Source organism: Dipodomys spectabilis, unplaced genomic scaffold (genome assembly GCF_019054845.1).
Source record: "Dipodomys spectabilis isolate Male_0828 unplaced genomic scaffold, ASM1905484v1 ptg000176l, whole genome shotgun sequence".
NCBI lineage: Eukaryota > Metazoa > Chordata > Mammalia > Rodentia > Heteromyidae > Dipodomys > Dipodomys spectabilis.
The window spans coordinates 3,115,865-3,136,926 of record NW_024870853.1 but is presented as its reverse complement, the minus strand read 5'-3'; positions in this window follow the sequence as shown (position 1 = coordinate 3,136,926).

Genomic DNA, 21,062 nt, shown 5'->3' with positions numbered 1-21,062 from the left:
AGAGAGAGAGAGAGATGTAGAATATGAAAGGGAACCAACTAAGCCAGAAAGGACTTAATACATCAGGGTTGAACAATGGTATCCTCTCACAAGGGTTTGACTCAGATCTGGGGGAGGGAAGCAGAGAGATAGGGAAGAGCCAGGGAGGGCTGACTGGTACAAGAGGTAACAAACCCAATTTAGAAGTCTTGTGAATCACTCTAGCCAGCTGTCTGATGGAAGTAATGAGAAAGGAACAAACACTGTGCCCCTTTCTCCCAAACCTTAGTGGCACCATTACTATTTAGCTTTAGCCTACCTGTCTTATCTGTCTTTTTCTCTTTCTTTCTCTTTCCTTCTTTCCTTCCTTCTTTATTTCCTTTCTTCCTCCCTCCCTCCCTCTCCCTCTCTCTCTTTCTCTCCCTCTCTCTCTTTCTCTCTTTCTTTCTCCCTCTCTCTCTCTCTCTCTCTTTCTCTCTTTCTCTCTTTCTTTCTTTCTTGTCCTGGGGCTTGAACTCTACACCTGGGTACTGTCCCTGAGCTTCTTTTTGCTCAAAGCTGGAGCTCTACCACTTGAGTCACAACACCACTTCCAGCTTTTTCTGAGTAGTTTATTTGAGATAAAAGTGGCAGACCTTCCTTCCTGGGCTTTCCTCCAACCTCAATCTTCAGATCTCAGCCTCCTGAGTAACTAGGGTTACAGTCCTGAGCCACCAATGCCCAGCTAGCTTTTGGTTTTCTTAGACGCTTTGTTTACAAGGTGATCTTGTTTCCTCAAAGACCTGACCTTTATAGTTTGAGGTCTTCCACATAAGTTAGAGAACTGAATTGTGGCTTCCTAATCCAGGAAGACATGGTTCCCTCAATTATGATAAATTTGAACTAGTAATAGAGTTTCATTATTTCTTCTATGAAAATAAAACTGAAACCGATCAGACTATTGCTTTATTACTCTGTGGCTTACTATTGGGAATCCCTCAAATGTAAGATTTTCCTTTTGGGCCTGAGAACTAGTATGTGTACAGCCCTTTTCCTTTATTTCATCTACCCATTATACTGCTCCACATAGAAAAGGTAAGAGAAGGTGTGAAGCCTGAAAAAAATATAGCAATTTTAGGTTTGTATTCCATTTTGTCCGGGAAATGTGTCAGCAACTCCCCTTCATCCTCTTGAGCCCAAATTCCACGAATAACCCCCTTTATGGTAAATTCTACTACAGCTAATCAGCAGATAACAGGAAAAACTCAAAGTTCCAGGCGTTCCTGCAAGTTAAAGACCACTCAGTTGCCGCTCAGACCATCTGGTTTAGCCAATCATTTTGAAGAACATCAACTCCATGAACTAGCCAACCCCCAGTACCTGCTAGGTTCCCACCACTGGTTACACTAATCATCTTTTAGAGTTATTTTATGATTTTCTAGTGGTTTGATATGACTTGTTAAGTGTTGCAATGACACATAGAAGTCCCTAAAACCCCTATAAAAACCCTGCTAGAGGAAGGGTCTGGGCTCTCAACTCTGATTCGCTGTGTCAGGGACGGTTGTGAGTCCAGGCTCGAGCTTGAAATAAATAACTCGTATGTACTTGCATCAGAATCGGCTCCTTGGTGGTCTTTGGGGATCCTTATCTGGACATAAGAAAGGCAATTATAGGTGCTCACAAAGTAAAAGACTCAACAGAAACATGGAGACTGGCACAGGTTTCCACAGTGTAGTCCATTTCTCTGTCTCTCTCTGTCTCTGTCTCTTTGTTTCTCTCTGTCTCTTGTCTCTGTCTCTCTCTGTCTCTGTCTCTGTCTCTCTCTCTCATTGGTCGTGGGCCTTGAACTCTAGGCCTGGGTGCTGTCCCTAAGCATTTCGTCTCCAGGCTAGTGCTCTACTACTTGAGCCACAGTGCCACTTCTGGTTTTTTCGTGGTTAATTGGAAATAAGAGTCTCACAGACTTTCCTGCCCAGGCTGGCTTCGAACCGTGATCCTCAGATCTCAGTCTCCTGAGTAGCTAGAATTACAGGCATGAGCCACAGGTGCCTGGCTAGTCCATTTTTCTTGATCTCACATAACCACCCTGGGTCAGAAGAGAAGCAGCCATAAGACTGCACCAGAAATAAGTTACCCTGATGTCAAGTACCTATTGCATACCAGGAACAACATGATCATATTTACATTTGTTTGCTGATACCAGCCCTGTGACACTGCCAGCTTCATCATGTTCATTTCCTAGTTGATGGAAGTTCCTAAAGGTTGAGTAACTGGCCCCAAACTGTACAATTTTACATATAACTAGCATTCAAACTGAGGTCTTACTAATTTAGAGCCAAAGTTCTCTCTAATGTACTATTTCATGACCCTTTCCTCCTTTTCTGGAGGTATATTTTTCTTATATATTTACATAAGAAAAAATATATATTTATATTGTCTTAGATATTTATATAATATTTTATATGGTGTATTTAATGTATTTCTTATGACCTTCCACCAAAATTAGTTCATACGTGTGAAGAAACATGAGCCTCGGTTTAATTCTGAGAGAAAATAATTTATTAAAAAATATGTGCCAATAGCTAGGCACTGGTGGCTCATGCCTATAATTCTAGCTATTCAGAAGGCTGAGATTTGAGGATCACAGTTCAAAGCTAGCCCACTCAGGAAAACCCATGAGACTATCTCCAATTAACTACCAAAAAAGCTAGAGATGGTGCTGTGGCTCAAAATGGTAGAAAACTAGTTTTGAAGTTTTGAGCACAAAAGCTCAGGGACAGGGCTCAGGCCCTGAGTTAAAGCACAGGATCAGTGTGTACATACAAACATGTTCATGCACATGCCTCCTCCTCTTGTTGTCAAGTCGTTTTTTAGTTTATTTGTTCAGATCAATTTCAGAAAGTTTCAGAAACTTGAGGAAGTTCCAAACCAAATCTGGTAGGATTTTTACTAGAAGCACATAAAACATTCCACTTAAATTGTAAATAATATTTTTATAACATGGAATTTTCTCATCCAGGAACATGTGCATATATATTTATCCATTTATTCACACAATCCTTTATATATCTCAATAAGTGTTTTGAGATCTTTTCTACTTTATATTTTCTAATTGGTTGTTATTATACAGGAAAATAGGTTTTTGTGTTTCTTACCTTGTATTAGGCACTTGAACTCTATTAGTCTTAGCAATTTCAAAGTTTATTCTCTTGAGTTTTTTTTTTTTGCGGGGGGGGGTCCGGTCGTGGAGCCTGAACTCTGGGCCTGGACGCTGTCCCTCAACTCTTCAGCTCAAGGCTAGCGCTCTACCACTTGAGCCACAGCGCCACTTCCAGTTTTTTCTTTTTGCTTATGTGGTGCTGAGGAATCGAACCCAGGGTCTCAGGCATGCAAGGCAAGTGCTCTACCACTGAGTCACCTTCCCAGCCCTCTCTTGAGTTTTTAAAGTAAACAACTATACTGTTTGCAAGTAACTTATAACCTATTGATTCCTGGATCAACTGCAGGCATGGAGCTGTCAGATAAACTCATATCTTACTGGGGCAATCTAATAACATGTTATTTGTTTCCCAAAACTTGCCTTATATTGTAAAAATATCAAAATTGATCATGAAAATTAAAAGAAAAAACAGATGTATTATTTCTTTTAAAATGTGTCAAATATGTAAAAGCAAATATTAGACAGAAATACTATATTATATATGCTTCTTCTGGGAGGGTGTTTTTCCTAGTGACTAGACCCTCCAAGGCCTGTTGGCCCATATCTGTAATCCCAATCTTTGATAAACCCAAGGCAGGAGTATTGTGAGTTCAAAGCCAGTGTAGGCTACATAACAAGAACCTATCTCTGTATGTATAACCATTATGAATATGTGAAAGCATACTGTATAATTTAAGTAGATGAATCATTTGATGTGTGCATTCTATCTCAACTTAAAAAAAGACTACTTGTTGAAATTTGGAATAAAGATGTATTTTTCTGCCAAATATTGGTCAAGAAAACAGAAATTCTTTGTTCCCTTAGAACTTTCCAAGTGCTTCAAAAGTTGTTTTTTGTTGTTGTTGTTGTTTGGAGGGTGGGGTCAGTCATGGGGCTTGAACTCTGGGCTTGGGCGCTGTCCCTCAGGTCTTCTGCTCAAAGTGAGCACTCTTCCACTTCAGCCACAGTGCCACTTCTGGTTTTCTGGTGGTTTATTGGAGATAAGAGTTTCACAGACTTTCCTGCCCGGGCTGGCATTGAACCATGATCCTTATATTTCAGCCTCCTTAGTAGCTAGGATTACAGGTGCGAGCCACTGGCACCCGGCTAAAAGCTTTTTTGAATAAGTTATTTTTCAGAAGCCAAATGGCAGGGACAGCTTGCCTTTGTAAAAGACATTAAAGAAGGTCAGTGTAGCAAGCTATTGCTATACAAGATTGTACTCTAAAAAAGACTCCTTTATAGCTGTCAAAGAAACTCCTATTAAATAAAGCTCAGAATAATCTAATCTTAACTAGATCAACAAGTCAAAACTAGTCACAACTTTAAAAATCGTGTAAAATCCACAAAGAAGATAAAGAAAATCTAGAAATTCACACAGTGGGAATTCTCTATTAAGACCAAAGATGGAAGTAGAAGTGTGGCTCAAGTGGTGGAGTGCAGCCTTCAGTGTAAAAAGCTAAGCAAGAACATGGGGCTATGAATTCAAGCCCCAGCACTGGAAGCAATCAAGGAGACTTGAACTTTGGTGTATAACTCACAGGTAAAGCACAAGACCTTGGATTTCAGCTCCAAACAAAAAGGAATAAACAAACAAAAACGCAACTTGGCTCTAACTTGTTTCTTTTAAAAAATATTTACATATATTATTGTGTTTTCTGAATGGTTACTTGTAATATTCCATCCTGTTGGACTTCCATCTGTGTTTTTTTATTTTTATTTTATTTTTTATTGTGAGAATACCGTACAGAGGACTTACAATTACACGGGCAAGATAACGAGTACATTTCTTATTGTGTGTGTGGTTTTTTTTTTTATCTTTTGGTATGCCCCAATACTGAGGTTTGAACTAAAGGCCTAAGTGCTATCTTTTAGATTTTTTTTCCTCAAGGCTGGAGCTGTACCATTTCCACTTGTGGCTTTTTGGTGGTTAATTGGAGATAAAACTCTCAAAGACTTTCCTGCTTTGAACAGCAATCCTCAGATCTCAGCCTCGTGAGTAGTCACCAGTGTGAGCAGCCAGTGACAGGCTCAAAGACTTCCATGTGGAATTCTAGTAATCTGCACTGAAGTCATAATGAGAGACTGGAGGTATGGCTCTGTTGGTAGCGTGCTACCCAATGGGCAAAATTGTAAGATACCAAGTTCAAGTCTGGTCTTGGGCCCCTCCCCCCCAAAAGTCACAAAAATAAAGGTCTCAATCTCACAAAACCCTACAGTATAAACTAACAGATCCACAGCAGATGGGTAAATCAATGTGCTCCCAGCTATCTAAGAAAAGAAACTATGAATTTTTTTATTGCATTAAATGGCCTTTGTATAAATACTTAAAGATAATTTTAAAAATAAAATAAAGAGACGATGTAACTGCTCTTATCTATAAACAGCTGTTTGAATTTTAGCAAGACATGGTAAAATGTGTTCCATAGCCACTGACAGCCTTATAGTTTATAGAGTGCTGGGATGAAAGAAATTGGCACTGTCTAATTCATACTTCCAAACTTTTTTTTTTGCCAGTCCTAGAGCTTGAACTCAGGGTCTGGGCAATGTCCTTGAGCATCTCTGTGCTCAAGGCTAGCACTTTAGCACTTGAGCCACAGTGCCACTTCCAGCTTTTTCTGTTTCTGTGGTACTGAGGAATTGAACCCAGGGCTTCATGCATGCTAGGCAAGCACCCTACCACTAAGCCACATTCCCAGCACCCTTCCCTACTTTCTAAAATGTTATCATTTTTTTTTTTTTACTATTTTTGTTACAAATACATACTATCCCAAGTTGAGGTCCTTGCACCTGACTGTCTCCTTGCCCCTGGCAGTGTTGATGGCAGAAGCTGACTGACACAAACCACAGGATACCATGTTGCCAAGTGGCTTTAGTCTCTGAAAAAATAAGCCTAAAAGGCCAGCCCAAGTACATTTTAAAATAGAATCACTGTTAAAAAATAGTATCACTGGAACATTTCTACTGTCGATGAGATGTGTCATGGCACATGATAAATATTTGCAACAGGGTAATTTCTATGGCAACTCTAACCATGATTCCCTGTTCTCCTATTTTAGTCAAATCCTTCTGGCAGAGCTTCTTTTAAAAGTTCCTAATTTTACCACCCTGTGTTTTATAGTCAGGCTTTGATTTATATTTCTCAGCACTGTAAATTTCTTCTGACAGCATTGGATCAAAAAAGGGTCCAGTCTGGTTTCATTGATGCTTGAAGTATCCTGAGTAGCTAAGATTATAGGTATGAGCCACTAGTGCCTGGATTATGTTGGTTATTTTTGAGATAGAGTCTCACTTCTTGCCTGGTGGCATGCCTATTTTACACTTTTCATCTGTCATAGCTGGGATAATAGGCTGTGTCACCTCGACCAGCTATTGGGTGAGAAACGGTCTTAGGAACTTTTCTGCCCAAGCTGACCTGAAAGCATGATCATCCCAGTCTCATCTTTGCAAGTAGCATGACTTGTGATGTAATGGAAGGATCTTTTATGGTCTAGGTTTTAAAGAGTGTTTAATCAGGAAAGAAGATTTATTGTATGTCTTGGTTTATTTTAGCATACATTAAAATGATTGTGTGCTGGGCACTGGTGGCTCATGCTTGTCATCCTAGCTACTCAGGAGGCTAAGATTTGAGAATTGAGGCTGAAAGCCAGCCCAGACAAGAAAGTCTGTGAGATTCTATCTCCAATTAATCAGCAAAATGTTGTAAATGGAGCTGTGGCTCAAGTTGTAGAATGCTAGCCTTTGGCAAAAAGAAGCTCAGGGACAGCACCCAGGCCCTGAGTTCAAGGCTCAGGACCATTACAAAAGAAACAAATAACAATAACAAAAACAATAAAACCCTGGGATTTCATGGTTTTTAGCATGTTGATGAGGTTGTGTAGCCATAATCACTAGAACATTCCAGAACATTTTCACCATGTTAAACAAGAAAGCTAGCAAGGTACCAGTAGCTCATGCCTGTAATCCTAGCTACTGAAGAGTCTGAGATCTAAGGATCACGGTTCAAGCCAACCCGGGCAGGAAAGACCGTGAGACTCTTATCTCCAATTAACCACTAGAAAAATGGAAGTGCCCCTACAGCTTAAGTGGTAGAGCGCTTGCCTTGAGCTGAAGAGCTCAGGGACAGGACCCAGGCCCAGAGTTCAAGCCCCACTACCAACAACAACAAAAAAGAAAGCTACACTCATTAGTATTTCTTCTCTTTCTCTTTTCCCTCTTCCAATCCCCTTTTTCTCTATTTGTCTATTCCGGACATTATACCATTATACATAAAGAAGTCAACCAATTTAAAGCGTCTGTGGCAACTTTGTTTTATCTACTGTTTTTAAGGTTTATGTTGTATCAATGTTTTATTCTTTTTTCAAGGGCTTATATATATATATATATATATATATATATATATATATGTATAGTGTGTGTGTGTGTGTGTGTGTGTGTGCACAGCACATTTTATTTAATTACTCATCTTTTGAGGGGTCTTCAGGTTGTTTCTACTTTGGGCTATTATGAATAGCTCTCTTATATTCATCTATTTACAAGTTATTTCTGTTCTGCTTATTAAAGATGAAACTCAGTCCTAGAACATGCTAGGCAAGCACTAAACCACTGAGTTAATCTTCAGCCATGTACAAGTTTTTGTATAACCATATCTTTTACACCATTTGGGTATAAAACTAGGAACAGAATTGCTGTATCTCATAGGGTAACTCCAAGTTAACTTTTTGAGAGACTGTCATGCTTCTTGCCAGTGACTGTACCATTCTTACCTTTCTATCAGCAGTGCCTGAAGTTTCCAGTTTTCCACATCCTACCCAGTACTACCTAGCATGTCTGTCCTTTTTTATTATAGCTATCCTAGTAGGTGTGAAATGATATCATAGTGGTTTTCATTTGCATTTCCCTAATGATTGATTTTGGGCACTTTTTCTTTTGTGTATCTTCTTTTGAGAAATATCTATTCAAATCTTTGCTTATCTTTTTTTTTTGTTAGTCTTGGGGCTTGAAGTCATGGCCTCCGTGCTGTCCTTGAATTCTATTGCTCAAGGGCTAGAGCTCTACCACTTTGAGCCACAACTCCACTTCTGGTTTTCTGAGTTGGTAGGATTACAAGCATGAGCCACTAGGATCCAGCTGTTTGTTTGTTTTTTTTTATTAGCATACATTAATTGTAAAAAGAGATTTCATTGTGACATTTCCACATAAAAACACTTCTCCCTTCTTAAGACAATTTCAACAAGTTTGATTGTTCTATTTTCATATAGGTATACAGAGTATTTCTGTTGAGATTGTATCTCCCCACGTAACCCAGGTTATCTTCAAACTTGTGATCCTGCCTCAGCCTTTTCATTGCTGGGACCATATATATATTTATATATTTTGAGTACTTGAGTGTCTTACCATATACATTATATTTATATTTTCTCCCATTCACTGGATTACCTTTGGCACTTCCTAATGGGGTCTTTTGGAGCTCAAAAGTTTTAATTTTTGAGTCCAATTATCTATTTTTCTTTTGTTATTGTACTTTTGGTGTCTTACATAAGAAACCATTGCCTAAGCTAAGATCAGAAAGTTTTACTACCTGTGTTTTCTTCCAAGTGACTAATAGCTTTTTCTTTCACTGTGTTTGATCCATTTGGAGTTAATTTTTGTACATAGTGAGATGAAGTTGTCCAACATCATTTTATGTATCTAGTTGTCCTAGAATCATTTACAGAAAAGATTATTTTCCTCCATTAAGTTGTCCTGTAATCCTCGCTACTCAGGAGGCTGAGATCTGAGGATCGTAGTTCAAGGCAAACCCAGGCAAGAAAAGTCCATGAGGCTCATCTGCATTTAACCACCAGAAACCAGGAAGTGCAGCTAAGACTCAAGTAGTAGAGCACTAGCTTTGAGCAAAAAGCTCATGGGACAGTACCCAGGCCCTGAGTTCAAGCCCTTTGACTGTCGTCCCCCCACCCAACCTCCCAAGCAAATGGCTTGAACCCTCAGTAAAATAAGAGTCTCTCAATTTGTTTGCCAAGTCTGGCTTTGGACCTTGATTTTCAGATCTCAGCCTCTTGAGTATGTGAGATTAAAGGTGTGAATTATCAATGCCTGGATGCTTTTATACTCTTAATTCCATTCTACTGGTGTGTGCATGGTGTGTGTGTGTGTGTGTGTGTGTGTGTGTGTGTGTGTGTGTACCTGTCTAACAACGCCAAGGCCCTGAGTTTAACTCTCAGTATGGCAAAATAAATAAATGAAATAAAATAATACAGTATAAGAATAGATACATAGGTCAATTGGTCAGAACAGAGTCCACAAACAGATGTGTGAATATGTGCATGCATACACACAGCCACAATGAATACAGATTTTTTAAAAGCATCACAAACAAGGAGGGGATAGACTGTTCAATAAATGGTGCTCAAAGGGGGGAAAACACTAATATTTGGGCAATGGGCTACAATGACATCATTTTTTTTTTGTTATGGGGACTGAACTCAGCCTGGGTGCTGTCCCTAAGCTCTTCAGCTCAAGGCTAGTGCTCTACCACTTGGGCCACAGCACCACTTCCAGCCTTTTCTGATTATGTGGTGCTGTGGAATCAAACCCAGGTCCTCATGCATGCAAGGCAAGCACTCTACCACTGAGTCACCTTCCCAGCCTTACAATGACATCTTATAAAGCAAACCTAAATATATTCTAATTAGATTATCCAGATTCATTTAAAATTACAAACTATTCCTAGGCACTGGTGGCTCACACCTATAATCCTAGCTCTTGGGAGGCTAAGATCTGAGAATTGTGATTTGAAGCCATCCCAGGCAGGAAAGTACATGAGACTTTTTCTCCAATTAGCCAGTCAACACCTGAAATGGAGCTGTGACTCAAGTAGTAGAGTGCCAGCCTTGAGAAGAAGAAAAAAACAAGAATGTGAGATTGTGTGTTAGAATATATTAGACTGCCAGAAAACCACACAGACATCCAGGTACAAAGAAAAGGTTTATTGCCGGTAAAGGCACCAGCAAGACCCCTTCTCACAAGAGAGGAGTGAGAAGAAATGCCAGCTATTGTCTGAGGTGACCTATATAACCTAGGAGGTCTAGGAGGGTCTAGGAAGGGCTGGGAGGTGGAGACCCTGGTGTGGACATGAGGGCCAGGGACTTCATCATGGTGGGCTAGGATTTGTGGCTGCTGCCCAAGTAAGTAGATAAGGGACCCTGCAGCTGCCCAGATCTGAAGGTCACTCTAAGGGGCTCTTGCTGTCTTATTTGGTGGCAGCTGCCCCAGAGGAGTGCCATCTCAAAGGCAAAGAGGGGTTGGAGGCTGATTATTTACTGCCTTTACTAAATGGGCCTCGTGTTGCCTAGGAAGGGACCATGCTAAGCTGTGGAGAGGGGAAGGAGTGTGCTAAGCTATCGGAAGCGCACTCATTGGGCTAACACCCTGAATTCAAGACACAGGACTCACACACACACACACACACACACACACACACACACACACACACACAACATCCAAACCATAAACCTAGTAGAAGAAAACATGGGAAAACTCAAAACTCAAAAAATGGGCTCAGGATTTAGATTTCCTTTGAATACAGTTCCCTCATGATCTTTTCCCTCAAGGGAAAATAAAGGATCCCCCTCAGGGCCTACAAAAGTTTTTCCTTGGCCCCAGTGCTTTCTGGCCCAATGCAACACTATAACTCAACTGTTCAGCAAAGTTAGTGGCCAAGGTCCCTTAAAACTTGTGGTACTATAGGAGAAATAAGTGAGGTCTCCACCTAAGACTCCCTCAACAGGCTTCCATAGTATGCCATGGGTCAAGCTCATTTTTATCCTGTGCTGCATGACAAGAAAGTATCCAGTGGGACAATAGAAAGGGATTAGAGGAAAAGTAAATGGAGAGACAAGCTTCCTTATAGGGAAGAACCTTCAGACTCACTTCCCACCCAAGGTCCGTGACTGTCCCAAGGAAAGCCAACCTTCCCTCCACAGTACAAACCACCCCATCACAGTGCCAAATTATAATGTCTGTAAAAGGTCTAAGGCCTTTAAAAATATAGTTTTAGTTTATTTGTTGATTTATTCATCATTTTATTGATTCTTTTTTTGTGTCCATACTGGGGCTTGAACTCAGTGCTATGTACACTCACTTGGCTTTTTTTTGCTCAAGGTTGATGCTATACACTTGAGCCATATCTCCACTTTCCAAAAGCCTTTGTTTTTTTCTTTAAAAAGAACTCAATTCCCAAGACATGGTGGGGCTCTGATATTTTCTCACCAACCAGGTTTCCTGTGTTTTCCTCAATAGCTATAAGAAAACAGAACTTAGGGATGCCCTACGACAGGAAACAGGTGAGTTAGAAAACAGAGCTGGAGGAGGGCTCCACCCCCTTTATAAACTCATCTGTCTGAACAGGAGCCAGGTAATAGCCCCACAGCATCTGTGCAAACAAACCCTCCCTGAAGACAAGCAGAGTCTGGGAGATGTTATCATCTTTATCCCCCAGAACTTTCAGACCATATGACACATGTAGGTCAGTGTAGCACATGGTGTTCCTTGAGGATTCACAGGTGGGTCATCCTGACATCATTCTGAGCTTCCAAGCTATCACTGACCCAATATCAAGCCACTGCTAGGTGACAGGCACTGGCACAGATGCTAAATAAAACAAGGGCCTGCTCTCCTAGAGTTGGTGTTTGAGTTGGAAGAGGCAGACAAGTAAGCAAACCAATCATTCAGTAGTAATGACTGCCAGGAAGAAAAAAATAAATCCAGTTAAGGGATTGTCTACAAGTGTTGGGAATCTGATTTTATCTGGACTGGTGATGGAGGACCATGAAAATGTGGTTCTTGGCCAGATGTGTGAAATGAAGCAGTCAGTAATGTTACTCTCATCGAAAGGAATGTCCAAGGAGAGGGATCAGTAAGATCAGGAGCCCTGAGAAGAAATCTGCTTGGCATTTCCAAGGAGCAGCAGGATGATCTAATAACGGTTGAGAGTAGAATGGGCAGAGGAAGAACGATAAGAGGGAGACACAGCCAAAATGGAGTAGGTCCTCATAGACCCAGAGGATGACAGCAGTTTTTCTCAGTGAGACTAGGAATTATTAGTTATTTTGTTTTTTATTATGTTTTTGCCAGTACTAGGGCTTAAAGTCAGGGCCTCTCGCTCTCATTGGACCTTCTTGCTCACAGCCGGCACTCTACAACTTGAAACATGCCTCCAGCCCAGCATTTTGCAGGTTAATTGGAGATGTAGTCTTGCTTAAAACTGCAGTTCTCAGATCTCAGCTTCTTGAGTATTTAGGATTACAAGCAGTAGCCACTGGTGCCCAAATTTAAGTGTGGTATTACGTGTGTGTGTTTGTGTGTATGTGTGTGTGTGTGTGTGTGTGTGTGTGTGTGTGAGAGAGAGAGAGAGAGAGGGAGGGAGGGAGGGAGAAGGAGTGTATTTGTGTGTGTGTATATTTGTATAGTGTGTGTGTGTGTGTGTGTGTGTGTGTAACAAAGTGCAGAGAAAAATATAATGAGTCTCCAGAAACCTGTTACCTGGATTCAGCAATTGACAAGATAAAAATGACTTGCTCTGACTGTTCCAATTATTCTTTTCTTCTGTTCTTTGCTGAATTATTTTAAAACAAATTTCACTCTTACATATGTTACATCTAAAAAATGGTCAGTATTTTTCATGCCAGTACTAGGGCTTGAACTCAAAGCCTGGGTGCTGCCCCTGAGCTTTTGTGCTCAAAGCTAGCTCTCTACCACTTAAGCCACAGTCCCACTTTCAGCCTTTATTTGTGATTAATTGACATAAAAGTGTCATAGAGTTTCCTGCCCAGGTTGGCTTTGAATCTAGACCCCTAGATCTCAACCTCCTGAGTAGTTAGGATTATATGCATGAGATACTGGCACCCACTGGTCACTAATTTTTAAAGTCTATTTTATTATACAAAAATAAAGTTATCACACCTAACAAAATGAGTAATAATTCCTCAATATATTCCTTAGATTATTCACTCTGTGGTCCAATTTCCTTTATTGTATTTATGTTTTCTTTTCAAATTAGTTTATGATGTCCCATAAAGTATTCCAGTCTAGAGTAGTACTTTGTTTCTTCCTCTGACTTTTTCATACCAGTGATTTCTTTAAAAAAAAAAAAACCTAGATGATAGTTCTATAAAAATCCCATCTTCTGTGTTTGTCTCCCTCATCGTGCCATCCTTTCACTTGTTTCTTTCTCCTTCCATTTTTAAAAAACTTTTTTTGCTTGTTTTCTGTGCTAACACTGGTCAGGGCTTCTTGCTCTGGGTTGTCTTTTTTTGCTCAAGGCTGAAATTCTGCCACTTGAAACACACCTCCAGTTCTTCCTCCTACTTCTTGAAAACTGGAAATCAGCCCAAGGCTTGCTTAGCTTAAGTTTCAACTTTGGAGGCAAGATGACTTTGCAAGTAGGCACTGCACACTGAAATGTCCCACTTACTAACACTAAGATTTTAATCAGAAGTGCAGGTGGTGACCGTCTAATCTTTACATTGTGATATTCCAGGTCAACCTTTCACCTCATAGTTGTAGCAGACACTAGGTGCCCATTGCCTGACATTACTGTTTCATCAACGATTGTACAATAGTATTTTTCTATTTCTATTACTTTCTCCACATATGTTAGCTGATACAGTACAGTATATTTCGAGAAGGCTCATTCCAATTACATCCCCCTCTAATCTATTCCTGTCATCTCCCCATAGCTAACCAATTTTGCTAATTTAGAGCTTTCTCTTTCTAGAATCCATTTTGAAAATAGAATGTATGTGTGCAGATGTGCATGCGCATTCACACACACATAAATTTCTATCTATACAAAATTGTGTTTATGTATCTATACTCATTCCTATATATACATAGGCATATATCTACATGAATACATGTGTATATTTACGTATATAATCACATTGCAAAAGATAGCCTTTATGTGTATATGTGTGTATATATATATTGGTTTTCACTTAATTATGTCCTAGAAATCTGTCCACATCAGCCTAGAGCTGTTGGTCATCCAGAAGGGATCTGAACAAGAGAATGTCAAAAACTCATTTGGAGTGTAACAGTCTTCCACCAGCTGCCTATAGAAAACAGCATTTGAAGCAGCAAGCACCAAAGCAGAGAGGTTTTAACAGCCAGGGACTGGTGGCTCAAACCTGCAATCCTAGCTATTCAGGAGTCTCAGATCGAAGGATTCACAGTTTGAAGCCAGTCCAGACACACAGATCCTCCACTTAACAACCAAAAAGGCCAGAAGTGGAGGTGTGGCTCAAGTGGTAAAGCTCCAGCCTTGAGCAAAATAGCCAAAAATCCCTGAATTCAAGCTCAAGTAATGGTACCAAAAGAAAGAAAAAGTGGGGGGGGGGTGTGAAAAGGTGGCTGGATGCATTCATAATGTTCAATGTACATATATAAACATAAAGCTAGGTAACTGGTGGTGGGGCGGTGGGATGTGTAGCATTGGGACAAAGGAGGGAAAATGACTAAAGGCGTGACATTGATCAAGATTCATTGTAGTCACAAACTGTTGTGATGAATTGAAAACCCTTAATAAAACTACTTGAAGATAATAACATTTTAAATAGCTAAAAAGAAAAAACAAAGAAGATACTATAGTGGTATAGGGAGACATGATGACTACATGCTTACATCATGTAGGAGAGAGCTACAAGATGGAGGGCTAGGGCCATTAGCACAGCTCCCACCTCAGTGCAGACTCCAAATAGCCCTCTGCCTTATTTAAGTCACTTTATTTTGGATCTCTGTCACTGCTACTGACTGACCCTACTTGCACACCGAGAAGCTCCTGAAGTGAACTTTTATGGAAACTTAGATTTTTCTGTAACTAAACCTACTATTTTCTCATCCTTTTCTTTTTCCATATATTTATGGATACTTTTGAAGTCAAATATCTTTCCTTTTTTAACAAAATAATTTTCTATTGTTATTATTATTATTAAGGTGTTGTGTACAAGGGCTACCATTTCATAAATCAGGTAATGGGTACATTTCTTTCTCTTGGACATTCCTTTTTTTTTTTTCACCTTCCCACCCCTGTCTACAAGTCACTTGTTATTTTTTTACATAGTGAAATTTAACCCTTTTTAAGAAAATACAGAAGAACTAGCACTATGGCTCAAGTGGTAGAGCACTAGTCTTGAGCATAAAGAGGCCAAGGGACAGTGCCCAGGACCTGAGTTCAAGCCCTACAACTGCGAAAGAAAAAAGAAAGAAGGAAAGAAGGAAGGAAGGAAGGAAGGAAAGAAGGAAGGAGGGAAGGAAGGAAGGAAGGAAGGAAGGAAGGAAAGAAGGAAGGAAGGAAGGAAAATATAGAAAAGCATCTTCATAACCTTAGAGAAGGAAAGGATTTATTAAACAACATGCAGACAGTACAAACTTGAAAGTAAGTGATTGACACATTCAACCACATTCAAATTAAGAATTTGAAATCTTGGTATATATACACAATGGAATTCTATGCCTCCATCAGAAAGAATGGCATTGCCCCATTTGTTAGGAAATGGAAAGACTTGGAAAAAATTATATTAAGTGAAGTAAGCCAGGCCCAAAGAAACATAGGTCCCATGGTTTTCCTTATTTGCAAGAACTAGTATATGTCTGAGTCAAGCAGAAAAGGTCAGAAAAGTTGATGTTAGGGAAATGAACCCTAAGATATGTATTCAAATGTTTTTTTTTCTTTCATGCTATTGTTTCTAACACATTTATAAAATTATTTCTTTGTTGCTTTGTATGTCTCTCCCCCACGGTATAACCCCTGCTTTCACTGTATTTGATGTGGGTATAATTTGTGGAGGGGAAGGGAAAAAACAAATCGTTTAAATAGGGATACAGGTGGACCCATTGTAACAACGAGATGTACAAGTCGTTGTGTCGAAAACGAACTTTACAACTTTGGTGAGGGGGGGAGGAGGGTTGGGGGGGGGGGGTGAGGATGGGAAGGGATGGGAAGGGGAAACAAAGGAGGAGGCTACAATGCTTGATAAGAAATGTACTCATTATCTTGCCCATGTAATTGTAACCCCTCTGTATAGTATTTTTACAATAAAAAACAGAATTTGAAATCTATAAAGCAAAAACATTATCAACAAATGAGGATAAAAAGAATGCACTTGCCAAATACATTGGTGTGTGTGGGTATGTATTGTGTGAATGTGTGCATTTTGTGTGTTAGTGTATCTGTGTGTGTGTACACACAGATGGTCCCTGAGTACTAAAGTTAGGACTTGGAATGTCCTCCAAAGGTATGTATGCTAAAGTCTTGCTTTTCAGCTTTCACTATTAGAAGGTAATGAAGCCTTTAGAAGGTGAGTCTTAGTGGAAGTTAGATCATTATGAATGTGCCCTTGAAGAAGATATTGGGACTCTAGCTCCTTTCTGTCTTTTTTCTTTGCTTCTCAGGTGCCTCCTTTGCTACACATTCCTTTCATAATGCACTGTGAAACCCATGAGCCAAAATAAGCTTTTTCTCCTTGTAATCTGTTTTTTTTCCCAAATATTTTGTCACAGTGACAGAAAGCTGACTTATACACTGAGTTCAATGATAGTTTGACTTACAATTATTCAACTTTGATGGTGTAAAACTGATTGTTATGTGCTGGTGGCTCATGCCTACAGGCGTGATATCTGGCCACAGCCAGATATCTGGCTATTCAGGAGCTAGATATCTGGAAGATAGTAGTTACAAAGCCAGTTCAGAAAAGTCTTGAAGGCTTTATCTCTAAAATAACCAGCAAAAATCAGGGTTGGAGGTATGGCTCAAGTGGTAGAGCATAATCCACAAGCAAGTAACCCAAGCACACTGAGTAGTAAGTTTATTTTGAATTTTTAATATTTTTCTAGGCTAGTGATAGTTTACAGATGCTAGATATTGATATAAAACCATATCTCCCAGTCAGCCACATGATCATGAAGAAAACAACCAAGACTGTGGTAAGGGTACTATGTTACTGGACTCTGATGTTTCAGTTAGATGTCATAAATACATTTTAACGACATGATGGGTTTATTAGAATGCAACCTCATTATAAGTCAAGGGGCATTTTTATCAAAAGCAGATGAACTTATACTATGTCTGTTGTTCATGGAGAATTACACACATATTTGATAAAAAAAATCACCAATAAAAAAAAAACAAGGAAATAAGAGAGAATATAGGGGAAAGGTTCAGGGAAAGGCATACGGAGGCCTTGCAAATTACTAGTAATGTGTTTTGATTTTTTGTCGGTTTTTTTCTTTGTGCTGCTACTGGGGCTTGGATTAAGGGCCTAGGCATTGTCCCTGAGCTGTTGTGTTCAAGGCTTGTTCTCTACCACCAGAGCCACAGCTCCACTGCTGACTTCTTGCTAGGTTATTGGAGATAAACCTCTCACAAACTTCTCTTCCCCAAGCCGGCTTCAACAGATGATTCTCAGATCCCAGCCCCCTGAGTAGCTAGAATTACAGTCATGAACATCTGGTGTCCATCTGGAACTTTGGGGGCTTTATTTCAGTGCTAGGGATGGAGATTGGGACCTTGAAAATTAAAAAAAAAAAAGTGCTCTATTTCAGAGTTATATCCTGAGCCTAGTAACATAGATTTTTTTAAAAAAAACTGAGTGGTAGATATACATGTTCACACAGTTATTCTTTTGACTGCTTATGTGTTAGATATATTTCACATTAGCACAGAAACAGCAAAACTCTAACAATTTAGAAAGGATTCCACATTGTTTTCAGAAACAAGATGGCCTATAAGGAGCTAGAGGGTCATGTTGGTTTCTGTTAGTCCATGTTCTCAGTGTTGTGTGATATCTCTTTGTTGTTAACTGGAATATCAGGGCATCCATCCATTTGGCACCCCCACACTTGATCTATGCATCCGACACTTCTCCAGTGTACACAAATTAACAACCCTTGGACCAAATCTGTTTAGAGGTAGTTTTTGTTTATTCAGCACAGTTCTATAGTTGTTTTTCTTACTTTTTTGTTGTTGTACCTGTACTGGGGTTATGACTCAGGGCCTGGAAGCTGTCCCTTAGCGTTTTTTGTTTGTTTTTGTCGGTCATGGGGCTTGAACTCTCAGCTCTTCAGCTCAAAGCTAGTGCTCTACCACTTTAGCCACAGTGCCACTTCCGGCTTTTTCTGCTTATGTGGTGGTGAGGAATCGAACCCAGGGCCTCATGCATGCAAGGCAAGCACTCTACTACTGAGCAACCTTACCATCCCAAAACATTTTTTTGTTTTGTTTGGTTGGTCAGTCATGGCGCTTGAACTCTGGGCCTGGGCGCTGTCCCTGAGCTCTTCAGCAAAAGGCTAGAGCTCTACCACTTGAGCCACAGTGCCACTTCCTCCCTTAGCTTTTTCACTCAAGACAAGTGCTCTTCCATTTGAGCTATAACTCCACATCTTGTGTTTTTGTGGTTAATTGGAGATAAGGTTCTCATGGACTTCACTGCCCAGGCTGGCTTCAAACTGTGATCCTTAGATCTCAGCATCTAGAGTAGCTAGGATTACAGGCATGGGTCATCAATGCCCAGCTATAGTTGTTTTTCAAATCTGAAATACTTAGGAGAAGCAAGATACAAGTACTTGTATGTACATATGTTCCCATACACCCATATATCAATGTAGCAAGATGAAATAAATGTGTACAAGATTAACAATTATTCAATCTAATGAAGGTAGATGATATGCAAGCATTCTGTAAAATATTCTTCCAGTTTTCCTGTATGTTTGAAATTGCTTACAATAAAAATTAAAAGGCCTTTAGACAAAGCATCTCTGAGTTACTACATTTCACACCATTTCCTGTCACAGCTATATCCCTCGTTTCTAGCTCCTATGGTCCCTAGAGATACTTGAATCTGCAACCTCTGTCTTACCTTGTAGGTCTTGATTCCTCCTAGATCTCCCTGATTCCTCCACATAAACAAGTCATGGGGATGGAACAAAACAAAGGTTTTCTCTCATTGCAACAGGCTAAATGAGCCATTCACCTTTGTGAGACTTTAGAACAGGTAAGGACTATTAATAAAAACTGTTTTGATTCCCCAGTAGGATGCAATGCCAGAAGGCCCCTCCATCTGCCCCCACACTACCATGACATTGGCAAAATCCATCTTTATAAGATAGATGGAGCCTTGGAAAAGTCAAGCTGTATCAGCTAGTTTATCCCATAGGACTAGATGAACGTTTTGGTGGTTCTTTAAGACTTGTCATCTCTCTGACACCCAAAATGAAAAGAGGTGGAAACAACCCTCTTCCAGAAACATTAAGAGGTCAATGGGGTAAAGTAATGTGTCAAGAATATATAAAATGAATGACTGCTATATATTGGGCATAGGCAGCTTTTCTGAGGAGAATTTACAGCCAATAAATTTCCATTGCAGGCTAATTTGTTCCTATTCCCTTACAGTCTAGTCAGTCTCCTTAGGGAAAATGAATCTTCTTTCAATTAAGGTTTACATAATTGCAGAATACACAATGGCAAATCCTCTCTTTGCCAACTATGGTTTACAACTTTCACAGATCAATCTCAATCCCTGCCACCTTCAGCCTGACAATTCCTGAACACCCTACAACATGGATTGATTCAATTGTTTAGCAGACAATAAAAAGCTTAACATGAATCTACAGATAACCAGAGGTAGATAGTAACAAGAAGGAGAATTTGCGGTTGATATGGGACAAGGCATGGCAGTATACCAACGTAGATGCGTAAATGGCATTTCTGATTGTTCTAATCTTGTGAACAGAGACAGCAAAGTCATATGTTCTTCTGTGCTCTAGTACCTGTGTTCCACTGACCTTGTCAACTTTTGAAACGGCCTTCTGCTTTAGTTTCTTCTTTCTTGACTTGACCCCTGCTCTCATCTTCTCTGTGTGTGTGTGTGTATGTGTGTGTACATATTATTCTTTATTAGTTGGAATTTTAGATCTAGCTAGAAATATTGAGCCAATAGTTGACCAAATATTCTGGATTTTCTAGCTGTATAATCACATCATCTAGAAATGGTTGGTGGTTGCATGTTTTCCCTGAAGTCTGTGCTCTGAATCTTTTTAATTTTTAAATAAGTTTTTTATTGTGAAAATACTATACAGAGGGGTTACAGTTACATGAGCAAGGTAATGAGTACATTTTTTTCAAGCATTGTTGCCTCCTCCTTTGTTTTTCCCCTACCTCTCCCTTCCCCTCCCACCTCCTCAACTTCCCTCCACCCCCCACCCCCCCACTCCCGCCTAAGTTGTAAAGTTCATTTTTCAACATAACGTCTTGTACATCTTATTGTTGTAATGCCCTGCCCCGATGATCTTTCAGATCTTACAACTTCTATTTCTTTCTTGATACCTTGATGTTACCATATGACTAGCCATTGACTTACAAGAATGTTGACACTTGTCTCTCCTTCTCTATGACCTACTTTAGCTAATTACTGCCCACATCCTATTGTGACAAAATGTACTCAGGAGAGTTTGATTCTAGGCTGAAGACTGGTGATAAGGCAAAGAATTCTATTTCCAAAGCTTAAGCACCAAGAAAGTATCTTCAGCTCTCAGAGGAAGAAGTGAAGAACAATGCCAGGCAATGAGTGGCTAAGGTGTGATTAAATTTTCAAGCATAGTACTCAAAAGAAATTCCTACCAGAACATACAGATCAATAAAGGTACATAGAGGAAGTAGGACTATGGCTCAAGAGGTAGAGCACCAGAATTGAGTGAAAAAGCTAAGCAAAAGCATAAACCCCTGAGTTCAAGCCCCAGAACTGGCAGAGACAGACAGAGAGGGTGAGAGATAATGCAATGATGACAGTATGTCACCAACCAATGATTAAGATTAATATAATTAATATAACCTGGTGAGATGACGTTAATA